Below are 14,156 nucleotides of genomic sequence, written 5' to 3'. Positions count from 1 at the left end.
TAGCCCAGGCTCGAACCCATGACCTCTCGTTTCCTGACAATACACCCAACCATTCTTCTATCTCTTATATTCTGTTTTAATTTACATCTTAAATCTATATAACCCGTCTTTTTTTTGTTTCCTTTTTCCTTCATCACCACATACAAATCGATTGAAAATAAAATCACCCATCATCATCTATAATTCGTTTGCAACAGAAGCATGAACTGGGTATCGGCCCAACCACACAATATATATACGGCACAAGAGCAGAAACAGTCCAACAAGTGATTAATAGCCTAATACACAAATAGGACACGGCCCAATGTACTACAGACTCACGGCCCAACAGGCCCACACCCTTAGGATAGCTTTTAATGGAAAAAAAATATATCGGCACACTCCTGGTTTCGAACCTAGGACCTCTAGATATTCACAAACACTCCTCAACCATTCCACCTATCCTTGTTTTTCTGATTATTATCAGATTCTAAATATACTTAACAATTTACTTCTGTTACTTCTTATTCAACATAATCGTGTCACCATCAACATTATCAAGGAATCATTACTTTCATTCGATCCAGACAGAAACACGAATAAATATTCGCTGTATCATCATGTATCATCATCATCTTTACTCTTCTCGATCATCATTATCTATAATTCTTTTTCTTCTTCGATCATATTTATCATCATCACTCAATATATGTTTCATCGAGCATCACCATCATTTACTTCATCGTCATTCATTTCATGGAAATGAAGTACATATTTATACCAATGAAAGCTATAGTTACCACCTAATCAAATAACTACTACTCCGTACTAATTAAGTGATAATATGCACTAAGTGTATTGGAAACATACATGACTCACTACCTCACAATTCAATTCAATTCAGCTTATTCTAATACCATCACTAAACTTATTATATATAGAAAATTCTGAAAAGTATCGACCAAAATATTACAAACCTTTACGTGGGTTACAACCTATTGTTCATGGATAAAAAGTACAACCCATTCTCCAATCATTCACGTATACAGACCCACACGTACTTCACCATGTTCGTATCAAAACAGGTAATAAAACCAGATATTGAGCATGAAAATTAGCGTGGGTTTGATGATGGTGTAATAACTGTATCATGAAAAGAAACGAAGGAGATGAAGTGGTGGTGGTTGTGTTTATTCAGCGAAAAGAAACAGAAAAGAAAGATGGGTGTAGCAGCCATATTAATGGTTGTGTGTTGCAGAAGAAAAAAAAAAGAAGAGTGGCGAATAAAAGTGATGGTATAGGGCTGTAATTAGAAGACGTATAACAGCAATAGTAGCTCCTTCAACTCCTTTAATACGTGAGTAAGCAGTAATAGTGGATGCACATCGAGCAAGTAGTGGGGGTTCGAATTTATAAACAGAAATGGTAGTAGTGGTTCTCGATTTTAAGGATTAGGAGGAAGAGAGAGAAAGGAAGGTGGTTTACGGTGGTCACAGTGTAAGTGGTGGTGGTGGTGATTTAAAACGACAGATGATGATGGTGGATCTTGGTGTTGTTCTGCCTTTGGTGGCCATGGTTGGTTTTGAGTTCATGATTGAAACAATAATGGAAAAGGTTGCAAGAGTAAGAGATAATCTAGTTTTTGTGATCCAGGAGGAATTGTGTGCATATAAAATAAAGAGTAAACTAATGATCACAGAAAACAAAAACAGTATTATCATTTTAGTAATACTATAATATAATGTCAAGTGGTGATGGTGGGTCGTTCAAATGAGGAAAGAAACAAATGGTTAAATCATAAACGTACAATTATAATTGAGTGTGATGAAACACAAAAGCAAACAGTGTCAATCACAATAGTAATTTAATTCTTAATTTACGGGTGCAAATATGAGTTGAAACAAGTGGGTTTATCGTACATATATAATATATAATAATTACTAAATATTATGTGTGAGTTAAAAAGGATCACAGTAAAGCCATCGGATCCTATTCAGCCTAGTCGACATAAAATTTAGAATATTATTTTGTGGTCCGTTGATAATCAGTGGCGAATAAAAGTCCTCTGAAAAATCCCAAATTTTAATATTAACTATATTTATTTATTTTGGTCATTATGATATAAAAAGTGGTCATTAATTATTTATAATTATTAAATAAAAGTTAAATTAATTATTAGCTCCCAACCCCAAGTAAAATTACTAAATGTTAAAACTAATCAATTAGATTCTAATTATATTTTTAACAAAGCTATAATTCATATAACTTATTTTCCGATCACCGTTTATTTTAAAATCACATAAGTTCCTTTTTAACTCGTTTACTATTAATCGAATTACAATTGAGTGTTACCATTGTTTACTAAATAACTTTGAAATTACAAAATATATTTAATATACATTTTATGTACATATATAGATTTATTTATATAATAAGTTTTATTATCTCTTATATTATTTTATAATTTAAATCATATATTAAATCAACTATATTTCAAAGTATTATATATATTTATATATTTAAATATATATGTATTTATTTATTTATATGTAATAGTTCGTGAATCGTCAAAAATGGTGTTAATTTGATTGTATGAAAACAGTTCAAAATTTTGAGACTCAACATTACAGACTTTGCTTATCGTATCTGAAACATATAAAGATTAAGTTTAAATCTGGTCGGAAATTTTCGGGTCGTCACATGTATTGACTACCGAGAGTTGAACAAACTTACCATCAAGAACCGTTATCCACTACCGAGAATCAACAACTTATTTGATCAACTATAAGGCTCGTCAGTTTATTCGAAGATTGATTTACGTTCTGGGTATCATCAAATGCGGGTGAAGGAGGATGATATTCCGAAGACTGCTTTCAGAATGCGTAACGGTCATTACAAGTTTATGGTTATGCCGTTTGGGTTGACTGCACCAGCTGTGTTCATGGACCTCATGAACCGAGTGTGTGGACCATACCTTGATAATTTTTTCATTGTTTTCATCGATGACATACTTATTTACTCAAAGAATGATCAAGAGCACGAAGAACATTTGAGAAAAGTGCTAGAGTTGTTGAGGAAAGAAAAACTGTACGCTAAATTTTCAAAGTGTGCATTTTGGTTGGAAGAAGTTCAATTCCTCGGTCACATAGTGAACAAAGAAGGTATTCAGGTGGATCCGGCAAAGATTGAAACCGTTGAAAAGTGGGAAACCCCGAAAACTCCGAAGCATATACGTCAATTTTTAGGATTGGTTGGTTACTACAGAAAATTCATCCAAGATTTTTCCAAAATAGCAAAACCCTTGACTGCATTAACGCATAAATGGAAGAAATTTATATGGAAGGATGAGCAGGAGAAAGCGTTTCAATTGTTGAAGAAAAAGTTAACTACGGCACCTATATTGTCATTGCCTGAAGGAAATGATGATTTTGTGATATATTGTGATGCCTCAAAGCAAGGCCTCAGTTGTGTATTAATGCAACGAACAAAGGTAATTGCTTATGCGTCTAGATAATTGAAGATTCACGAGCAGAATTATATGACGCATGATTTGGAATTAGGCGCGGTTGTTTTTGCATTAAAGACTTGGAGGCACTACTTATATGGGGTCAAAAGTATTATATATACCGATCACAAAAGTCTCCAACACATATTTAATCAGAAACAACTATACATGAGGCAGCGTAGGTGGATTGAGTTAATGAATGATTACGATTTCAAGATTCGTTACCATCCGAGGAAGGCGAATGTGGTAGCCGACGCTTTGAGTAGAAAGGACAGAGAACCTATGCGGGGAATATAATTATTCGTACTAACCTTACTACTCAAATAAAGGAGGCGCAGCAGGGAGTTGTAAGAGAAGGGAAATTGAAGAATGAAATACCCAAAGGATCGGAGAAACACCTTAATATTCGGGAAGACGGAACCCGATATAGAGCTGAAAGAATTTGGGTGCCAAAGTTTGGAGATGTGAGAGAAATGGTACTTAAGGAAGCACATAAAACCAGATATTCAATACATCCCAGAGAGGGGAAGATGTACAAAGATCTCAAGAAACACTTTTGGTGGCCGGGTATGAAAGCCGATATTGCTAAATACGTAGGAGAATATTTGATGTGTTCTAAGGTCAAAGCTGAACATCACAAACCATCAGGTCTACTTCAGCAACCTAAAATCCCATAATGGAAATGGGAAAACATTACCATGGATTTCATTACTAAATTGCCAAGGACTGCAAGTGGTTATGATACTATTTGGGTAATAGTCGATCGTCTCACCAAATCAGCACATTTTCTGCCAATGAGAGAAGATGAGAAAATGGAGAAGTTGGCGCGATTATACTTGAAAGAAGTTATCTCCAGACATGGAATACCAATCTCTATTATCTCTAATAGGGATGTCAGATTTGTTTCAAAGTTTTGGCAGACATTACAGCAAGCATTAGGAACTCGTCTAGACATGAGTACCGAAAGGACGATACAAACGCTTGAAGACATACTACGAGCATGTGTTATTGATTTTGTAAACAGTTGGGATAGACACCTACCGTTAGCAGAGTTTTCCTACAACAATAGTTACCACTCTAGTATTGAGATGGCACCGTTTGAGGCACTTTATGGTAGAAAGTGCAGGTCTCCGATTTGTTAGAGTGAAGTTGGGGATAGACAAATTACGGGTCCGGATATAATTCAAAAAACTACCGAGAAGATCATTCAAATTCAACAACGGTTAAAAACTGCCCAAAGTCGACAAAAGAGCTACGCGAACATTAAAAGAAAAGATATAGAATTTAAAAATGGAGAGATGGTCATGCTTAAGGTTTCACCTTGGAAAGGCGTTGTTCGATTTGGTAAACGGGGGAAACTAAATCCAAGATACATTGGCCCATTCAAGATTATAGATCGTGTCGGACCAGTAGTTTACCGACTTGAGTTACCTCAACAACTCGCGGCTGTACATAACACTTTCCACGTCTCGAATTTGAAGAAATATTTTGCTAAAGAAGATCTCACTATTCCGCTAGATGAAATCCAAATCAATGAAAAACTTCAATTCATCAAAGAACCCGTCGAAATAAAGGATCATGAGGTTAAAAGGCTTAAGCAAAACAAGATATCAATTGTTAAGGTTCGATGGAATACTCGTAGAGGACCCGAGTTCAACTGGGAACGTGAAGACCAGATAAAGAAGAAATACCCGCACTTATTTCCAGAAGATGCGTCAACACCTTCAACCGCTTAAAATTTCAGGACGAAATTTATTTAACGGGTAGGTACTGTAGTAACCCGAACTTTTCCATGATTATATATTAAATGAAAACTATATTAGCATGATTAAATGTTTCCAATATGTTAAGCAATCAAACTTGTTAAGACTTGATTAATTGAAATGAGTTTCATGTAGACAATTGACCACCCAAGTTGACCGACGATTCACGAACGTTAAAAACTTGTAAAAACTACATGATATATATATATATATATATATATATATATATATATATATATATATATATATATATATATATATATATATATGGTTAACATGAGATTATGATAAGTAAGTATCTTACTAAGTGTATTAACAATGAGTGATATACATAAAAATGAGATTATTGAATTAAGAAACTCGAAACGATATATATAACGATTATCGTTATAACAACATCTTACTAAATATATATGAATCATATTAAGATATAGATACACTATGTTTAACATGATAAAATGATAATTAAGTATATCCTTAAGTGTGTTAACAATGAACTACATATGTAAAAACAAGACTACTAACTTAAGGATTTCGAAACGAGACATATATTTAACGATCATCGTTGTAACGACATTTTAATGTATATATATCATATTAAGATATATTCATACATCATAATATTATTATAATGTAATAATTTAACATCTTATTAGATATAATAAACAATGGGTTAACAACATTAAATGAGATCGTTAACTTAAAGGTTTCAAAACAACACTTACATGTAACAACTAACGATGACTTAACGACTCAGTTAAAATGTATATACATGTAGTGTATTAAGATGTATTGGTACACTTTTGAAAGACTTCAAGACATATATCAAAGTACTTCTACATAAAAAAAATGCTTACAATTACATCCTTATTCATTTTCATCAACAATTCTACTCGTATGCACCCGTATTCGTACTCGTATAATACACAGCTTCTAGATGTATATACTATTGGTATATACACTTTAATGATCAGCTCCTTAGCAGCCCATGTGAGTCATTAAACATGTGGGAACCATCATTTGGCAACTAGCATGAAATATCTCACAAAATTACAAAAAATATTATAAATCATTCAAGAATTATTTACATGAAAACAAACTTACACATCCTTTATATCTAATCCATATACCAACGACCCAAAACACCTATAAACACTTTCATTCTTCAATTTTCTTCATCTAATTGATCTCTCTCAAGTTCTATCTTCAAGTTCTAAGTGTATTTCATAAATTCTATAAGTTCTAGTTTCATAAAATCAAGAATACTCTCAAGTTTACAAGTCTACTTCCAAACTTTCTAATCCATTTCAAGTGATCATCCAATCTTAAGAAATCTTTCTTATTTACAGTAATATATCTTTCTAATTCAAGGTAATATTCATATTCAAACTTTGGTTCAATTTCTATAACTATAACAATCTTATTTCGAGTGATAATCTTACTTGAACTTGTTTTCATGTCATGATTCTACTTCAAGAACTTTCAAGCCATCCAAGAATCCTTTGAAGCTAGATCAATTTTTTGTCACTTCCAGTAGGTTTATCTACTAAACTTGAGGTAGAAATGATGTTCATAACATCATTCGATTCATATATATAAAACTATCTTATTCGAAGATTTGAACATGTAATCACTAGAACATAGTTTAGTTAATTCTGAACTTGTTCGCAAATAAAGTTAATTCTTCTAACTTGACTTTTAAAATCAACTAAACAGATGTTCTATATCTATATGATATGCTAACTTAATGATTTAAAACCTGGAAACACGAAAAACACCGTAAAACTGGACATACGCTATTGTAGTAACATCGCGGGCTGTTTTGGGTTTGATAATTAAAGACTATGATAAACTTTGATTTAAAAGTTGTTCTTATGGGAAAATGATTTATCTTATGAACATGAAACTATATCCAAAAATCATGGTTGAACTCAAAGTTAAAGTATGTTTTTCAAAATGGTCATCAAGATGTCGTTCTTTCGACGGAAATGACTACCTCTTTAAAAAATGACTTGTAACCTATATTTCCGACTATAAACTTATACTTTTTCTGTTTAGTTTCATAAATTTTAGTTCATTATGAAACCATAGCAACTTGAATCACTCAAAACGGATTTGAAACGAAGAAATGACGGGTAAAACAAAATTGGATACATTTGTTAGTTTTAGCTACGAAAATTTTGTAACAAATCTAGACTAAACATATCCTAACTAATTTATATTGTATTATACATATTATGTAATCTTGGGATACCATATACACGTATACAATGTTTTGACATATCATATCGACCCATCTATATATATATATTTCAGAACAACCATAGACACTCTATATGCAGTAATATTTGAGTTAGCTATACAGGGTTGAGGTTGATTCCAAAATAATATATATAGTTTGAGTTGTAATCTAGCCTGAGACTTGTATACACTGGGTCGTGAATTGATTCGAGATAATATATATTGATTTATTTCAGTACATCTAACTGTGGATAACTAGTTGTAGGTTACTAACGATGACTGCTAACTTAACAAACTTAAATCATAAAACGTAATTAAAAATGTTGTGAATATATTTAAATCATACTTTGATATATATGTACATATTTGTTATAGGTTTGTGAATCGACCAGTGGCCAAGTCTTATTTCTAACGAAGGAAAAATCTGTGAAAGTGAGTTATAGTCCTACTTTTAAAATCTAATATTTTTGTGATGAGAATACATGCAGCTTTATAAATGTTTTACAAAATAGACACAAGTATGCGAAACTACATTCTATGGTTGGATTATTAAACCGAATATTGCCCATTCAAGTCTGGTAGCCTAAGAATTGTAGAGACCAGTCCTAATCCATCTGGACGAAGTCCATATCAATTACAAACGATTCATAATAGTTGATTACATCGCGAGGTACTTGACCTCTATATGATACATTTTACAAACATTGCATTCGTTTTTGAAAAGACAATCTTTCATTACATCGAAAGTTGACGGCATGCATACCATTTCATAATATATCCAACTATACTTGACTTAATAATAATCTTGATGAACTCAATGACTCGAATGCAACATCTTTTGAAATATGTCATGAATGACTCCAAGTAATATCTCTAATATGAGCAAATGCACAGCGGAAGATTTCTTTCATACCTGAGAATAAACATGCTTAAAAGTGTCAACCAAAAGGTTGGTGAGTTCATTAGTTTAACATAAATAATCATTTCCATCATTTTAATAGACCACAAGATTTTCATTTTTCATTTCTCATAAATATACGTCCCATGCATAGAGACAAAAATCATTCATATGGATTGAACACCTGGTAACCGACATTAACAAGATGCATATAAGAATATCCCCTATCATTCCGGGAAATCCTTCGGACATGATAAAACAACATCGAAGTACTAAAGCATCCGCTCCAACGGATGGGGTTCGTTAGGCCCAATAGATCTATCTTTAGGATTCGCGTCAATTAGTAGACTAGTTTACTAATTCTTAGGTTACCAAGCTAAAAAGGGGCATATTCGGCTACGATCATTCAACCATATAATGTAGTTTCGATTACTTGTGTCTATTTCGTAAAACATTTATAAAAGCAGCGCATGTATTCTCAGTCCCAAAAATATATATTGCAAAAGCATTTAAAAAGGGAGTAATGAAACTCACTATACTGTATTTTGTAGTAAAAATACATATGTCATCATTGAACAAGTGTATGGTTGGCCTCGGATTCACGAACCTATATTATTCATTTATGTATATTAACATATGTAATGGAAATCGAACAAATATATATATATATATATATATATATATATATATATATATATATATATATATATATATATATATATATATATATATATATATATATATATATATATATATATATATATTATTAGTGATTTTAATTGTTATTTTATATCATGAGTTTTATTAATAACTTAATTAGATATATTTATTTTTATATAGATAATTAACATTTATTACTAAAGTATTAATATAGTTAGATTTTTATGTCCTAAATATATTTTTATATATAGACCATCTTTATTTAATATATAAATAATACTAATGATAAAAGTAATACTACTTATGATAAAAATTATGATAATTCTAATAATAATAAAAGTGATACTTTTAATAGTAAAAATGATAGTTTAAATAAAAGATTAATTTCAATAATAATGATAAAAAATACTTTTAGTAATAGGGATCATAATAATATTACTAAATAATAACTATAATAATAATTATAGAAATAAAGTAAAAGTGTATACCCTCTCCAAGCTTTTTCTAAAAAGAAATGCCCTATACGAGACTCGAATCCGCGACCTCTCAAAACCCACAAACATGCCTAACCATCTAAGCTATTCTATTTTTCTGTTTAAATACCCCGAATAAAACTTATAACTTATATCTACCTATTTTCCTTTTTCTTCATCACAAGGATCAAACCCATTTTAACATCTCATCATCTTCTTCATTATAATTATAGCATCATCATCAATATCTTGATATCATAATATCATCATCTTATCTTCTATTATTCTTGAATCATAATCACCATCAATCATAATTATTTTCTCGATCATTCCCATCATGTTTTCATAACTAAAACTATATCTATCATCATTCACATCATCACCATCATAATCTTTTAATCATAATCTTATCATCATGCAATGCGTATCACTTTCATCATATGTATCAAGCAACAATATCGTATTCCTTAAAATACCTCGGCCCAAACATAATAAAGGAAGGGCAGCCCAATTTAATGAAATTATCACGGTCTACCAACAATTCAAGGATTACGGTCCTATTAATAAACTAATTCTTGTATTCACAGCATATTCATTTTTAATGTAAACTTGAGTTACCCGACAGAATGATAGCAGTTTGATGTTGGCTGAATCAGCTGGGCTTCGGTTAAAACAGAAAGCAATGGGTCTTTGGTACAGCCCAAAAATAGCCCACACAATTTATTCAGGCCCTATAGATCTCGGCCCATAATGGAGTTCAACATACTGGAAGTAATTATATCGAGCACTATCAAACAATTAGATGATTGGTGGGGTTATATGCCAGCCACAAAGGAAAAGAAACAAAAACGTTGGTGTGTGGTTAATGATTAAAATAGAAGAAGTTTATGAGCACTCATCCTCCTCCTTTTCTTTTTAGACCGACAACATCATCCATCTTTTCTTATCATCAACACACCCTCGTACATCACTATTATTTTTGTAACAACAGTAGTGTGACCAAGTGTATGATTTGTGTTTTGCTGCAAATCGAACCAGGGAAACAGGAGGTGGTTGTAGCCGAATAGTGGGAGGTTTACGACGGTTGCAAACTATATTACAATAGCGAAACAGAATAAAAGTGTAGATGTAGCAGCTGAATAGAAACGAAGAGGGTTATTTGTGATGATTGTAAAGGTTTGTTGCAGGTGCGGTGGTGGCTATTTGGTGGTATTTCTCGACTGGAAAACAGGTTATAGGACATCATCTTCATCGTTATCTTTATTCCTTATTTGTGTTGCTGTTATTAAGAGAAAAATAAACAGGAGCAGTGATTTTGTTGATCAAGTGGTGTTTTTGTTTTTTCATTCGATGGTGATGGTGGGTTTCCAATCGGTGTTGGGTGAGTCTCGAGCATTAGCAGGTTTGTAGAACAAAAGAGGAATAGTGAAACACAAGTAGTTTAAAGGGTGTTCGATGGAAACAATATGATGATGGTGATCGAGTGGTAAGTTGTAGTATGGTGAGGTGGTTTCACATGTTCTCAAATCAAAAGTATAGCGAGTGATGGTTGAGTGAGATGGTTTTAGGTGATCGTAATGAAATCGTAGGTTGATAGGAGAAGATGGAATAGAGAGATAAAGAAAAGGTGGCGATGGTGGTGGTTTGATGACTGTAGATGGTGGTGATCATAATGGTGTGAAGGTGGTTTGATAATGCAAGGTGGTCTTGGTGTGTGGTTCTTGGCTCAAGCAAACCAACAAGAAAAGTGATGAGGTTTACGAGAGAAAACAATCGAAGGCGTCTAATGACTTTTGGGTTTTGATCAAACAAAATGGTGGGTTGATCAAGGTTAAAGGTATTAGCCGATGGTTGGGGTGCTTATAGAAACAAAAATGACTTAATTACAACGATGATGATGGTGGTTGTTATGTTAGACAATTGAAACAAAAATAATAATAATAATAATAATAATAATAATAATAATAATAATAATAATAATAATAATAATAATAATAATAATAATAATAATAATAATAATAATAATAATAATAGAAGTGGGTTTGTGAGTTTCATGGTGATGGTGTTACAAGAGTGGTGGTTGAAGTCTTGATGGTTGTTTTCTAAACGGGTTTAGATGGTGGAGGAAGGTGTTTGGTGACGGTGGTGGTTCCCGGTGGTAATAGCTGTGGGTTTGAGAAGAAAGGCAAGTGTGTAGTGATCTCTCATGTACATATATTGATATATATAGAATATATAAAATGTAATATATGAATCATTATAATTTAATAATAATACTTAATAATTAACGTTCAGTGTAAGTGAGATGAATTGAAATTAATTCTTCAGTGCAAATCATATTCAATCAACAATAGTAATTTCATTCGGGTACAAGTTTCAATCAATAGAAAGCTTAAATCAATAATTTAAATAATAATATTATAATATAATTTAAAATATAAACGTGTGATAAGTTAGCCGTCATCTACCATTTCATTTACGGACTGAAATTCGTGCTCCGTTGATAATGGATAAGTGTACACAGAAAAAAATCCAAAAGTTTATATTAAACATCTTTATTTATTCTAATCATTATGGTAAAGAAATAATTGGTCATTAATTGTTTAAAATTATTTAACAAAAATTAAATTAATTATTAGCCCCCAACTCCACGTAAAATATAATAAGTGTTAACACTCAACACATAGATTCTAAATATATTTAATAACGCTATAATTTATATGACTTTTTTTTTTCACCATTTATTTTAAAATTACATAAGTTCGAATTAAACTTCTCTAAATAATAATCGAAACGTCCATCGAGTATTACAGTTATTAAATAATTATATTTGATATACTATCTCTCTATATATATATATATATCTTTATTTAAATAACAATTTAATTATATCGTATATTATTATTTTAAGTTATTATATATATACATATATATATATATTTATATTTATATTTATATTTATATTTATATTTATATTTATATTTATATTTATATGTATACACATTTATTTACAATTAATGGTTCGTGAATCGTTGGGAATGGTCGAAGGTTAATTGCATATTGATAATGCTAAAAACGAACATATATTTCATAGCATTATCCCTCAAGAAAGACAAGCTTTTAGTTGCAATTGTTCTATTTACAAGTGATATTCATTTAAATAATAAAAGGTGAAGACAAAAGACAGATTCGACGAATTGAAGACGTATATGACCAAAAAAAGCTAAAAAGTATAAAGTACAATCAAAGTGGTTCAAATTATTGATGAGAAATGTCTCAAAATTACAAGAGTACAAGACGCAAAACGCAAAGTACAAGATATTAAATAGTACGCAAGGACGTTCGAAAATCCGGAACCGGGACCAGAGTCAACTCTCAACGCTCGACGCAACGGACTAAAAATTACAAGTCAACTATGCACATGAATATAATATAATATATAATTAATTCTTAAAATTATATATATATTATATTATTTAATAAAACCGTCGGCAAACTATGAAACAAAGAAGTGTGAGCTGGATCCTACCTCCATGCGATCGCATGGCCTGGAGGCCTAATTTCCATGCGATCGCATGGGACACTTTTTTTGGCCACATCCCTATAAAAGGCAGTCTGGTGCTCGAGTTTAATATCCATCTATCCTCTCTATCTCTCTATAATATATATATATATATATATATATATATATATATATATATATATATATATATATATATATATATATATATATATATATATATATTATAATTTTAATTTTAATTTTAATTTTAATTTTAATAATAAGGGTATGTTGGCGAATGTTGTAAGGGTGTAAGTCGAAATTCTGTCCGTGTAACGCTACGCTATTATTAATCATTGTAAGTTATGTTCAACCTTTTTAATTTAATGTCTCATAGCTAAGTTATTATTATGCTTATTTAATACCGAAGTAATCGTGATGTTGGGCTAAAATATTAAAGATTGGGTAATTGGGCTTTGTACCATAATTGGGGTTTGGACAAAAGAACGACACTTGTGGAAACTAGACTATGGGCTATTAATGGGCTTTATATTTGTTTAATTAAATGATAGTTTATTAATTAAATATAAAGATTTACAATTGGACGTACCTATAAATAACCACATACACTCGATCGGACACGATGGGCCGGATATTTATAAGTACTAATAATTGTTCATTTAACCGGACAAGGGAATGGATTAATAGTCAATGGACTTATTAAAACAGGGGTGAATTATATACAAGGAAAATTGGTGTAATTATAGTTTAAGTCCCCAATTAGTTGGAATATTTAACTTCGGATATAAGAATAATTTGATGAGGACACTCGCACTTTATATTTATGACTGATGGACTGTTATGGACAAAAACCAGATGGACATATCGAATAATCCAGGATAAAGGACAATTAATCCATGGTAATAAACTAAAATCAACACGTCAAACATCATGATTACGGAAGTTTAAATAAGCATAATTCCTTTATTTCATATTTAATTGCACTTTTAATTATCGAACTTTAATTTATTGTCCTTTTAATTATTGTACTTTTTAATTATCGCAATTTTATTTATCGTCATTTTATTTATCGCAATTTCATTATCGTTATTTACTTTACGCTTAAAATTAAGTC

This window comes from Rutidosis leptorrhynchoides, chromosome 2 (assembly GCF_046630445.1).
Source record: "Rutidosis leptorrhynchoides isolate AG116_Rl617_1_P2 chromosome 2, CSIRO_AGI_Rlap_v1, whole genome shotgun sequence".
In the NCBI taxonomy this organism is placed as follows: Eukaryota; Viridiplantae; Streptophyta; class Magnoliopsida; order Asterales; family Asteraceae; genus Rutidosis; species Rutidosis leptorrhynchoides.
The sequence above is the reverse complement of the archived record's forward strand: the minus strand, read 5'-3'. Positions refer to the sequence as shown.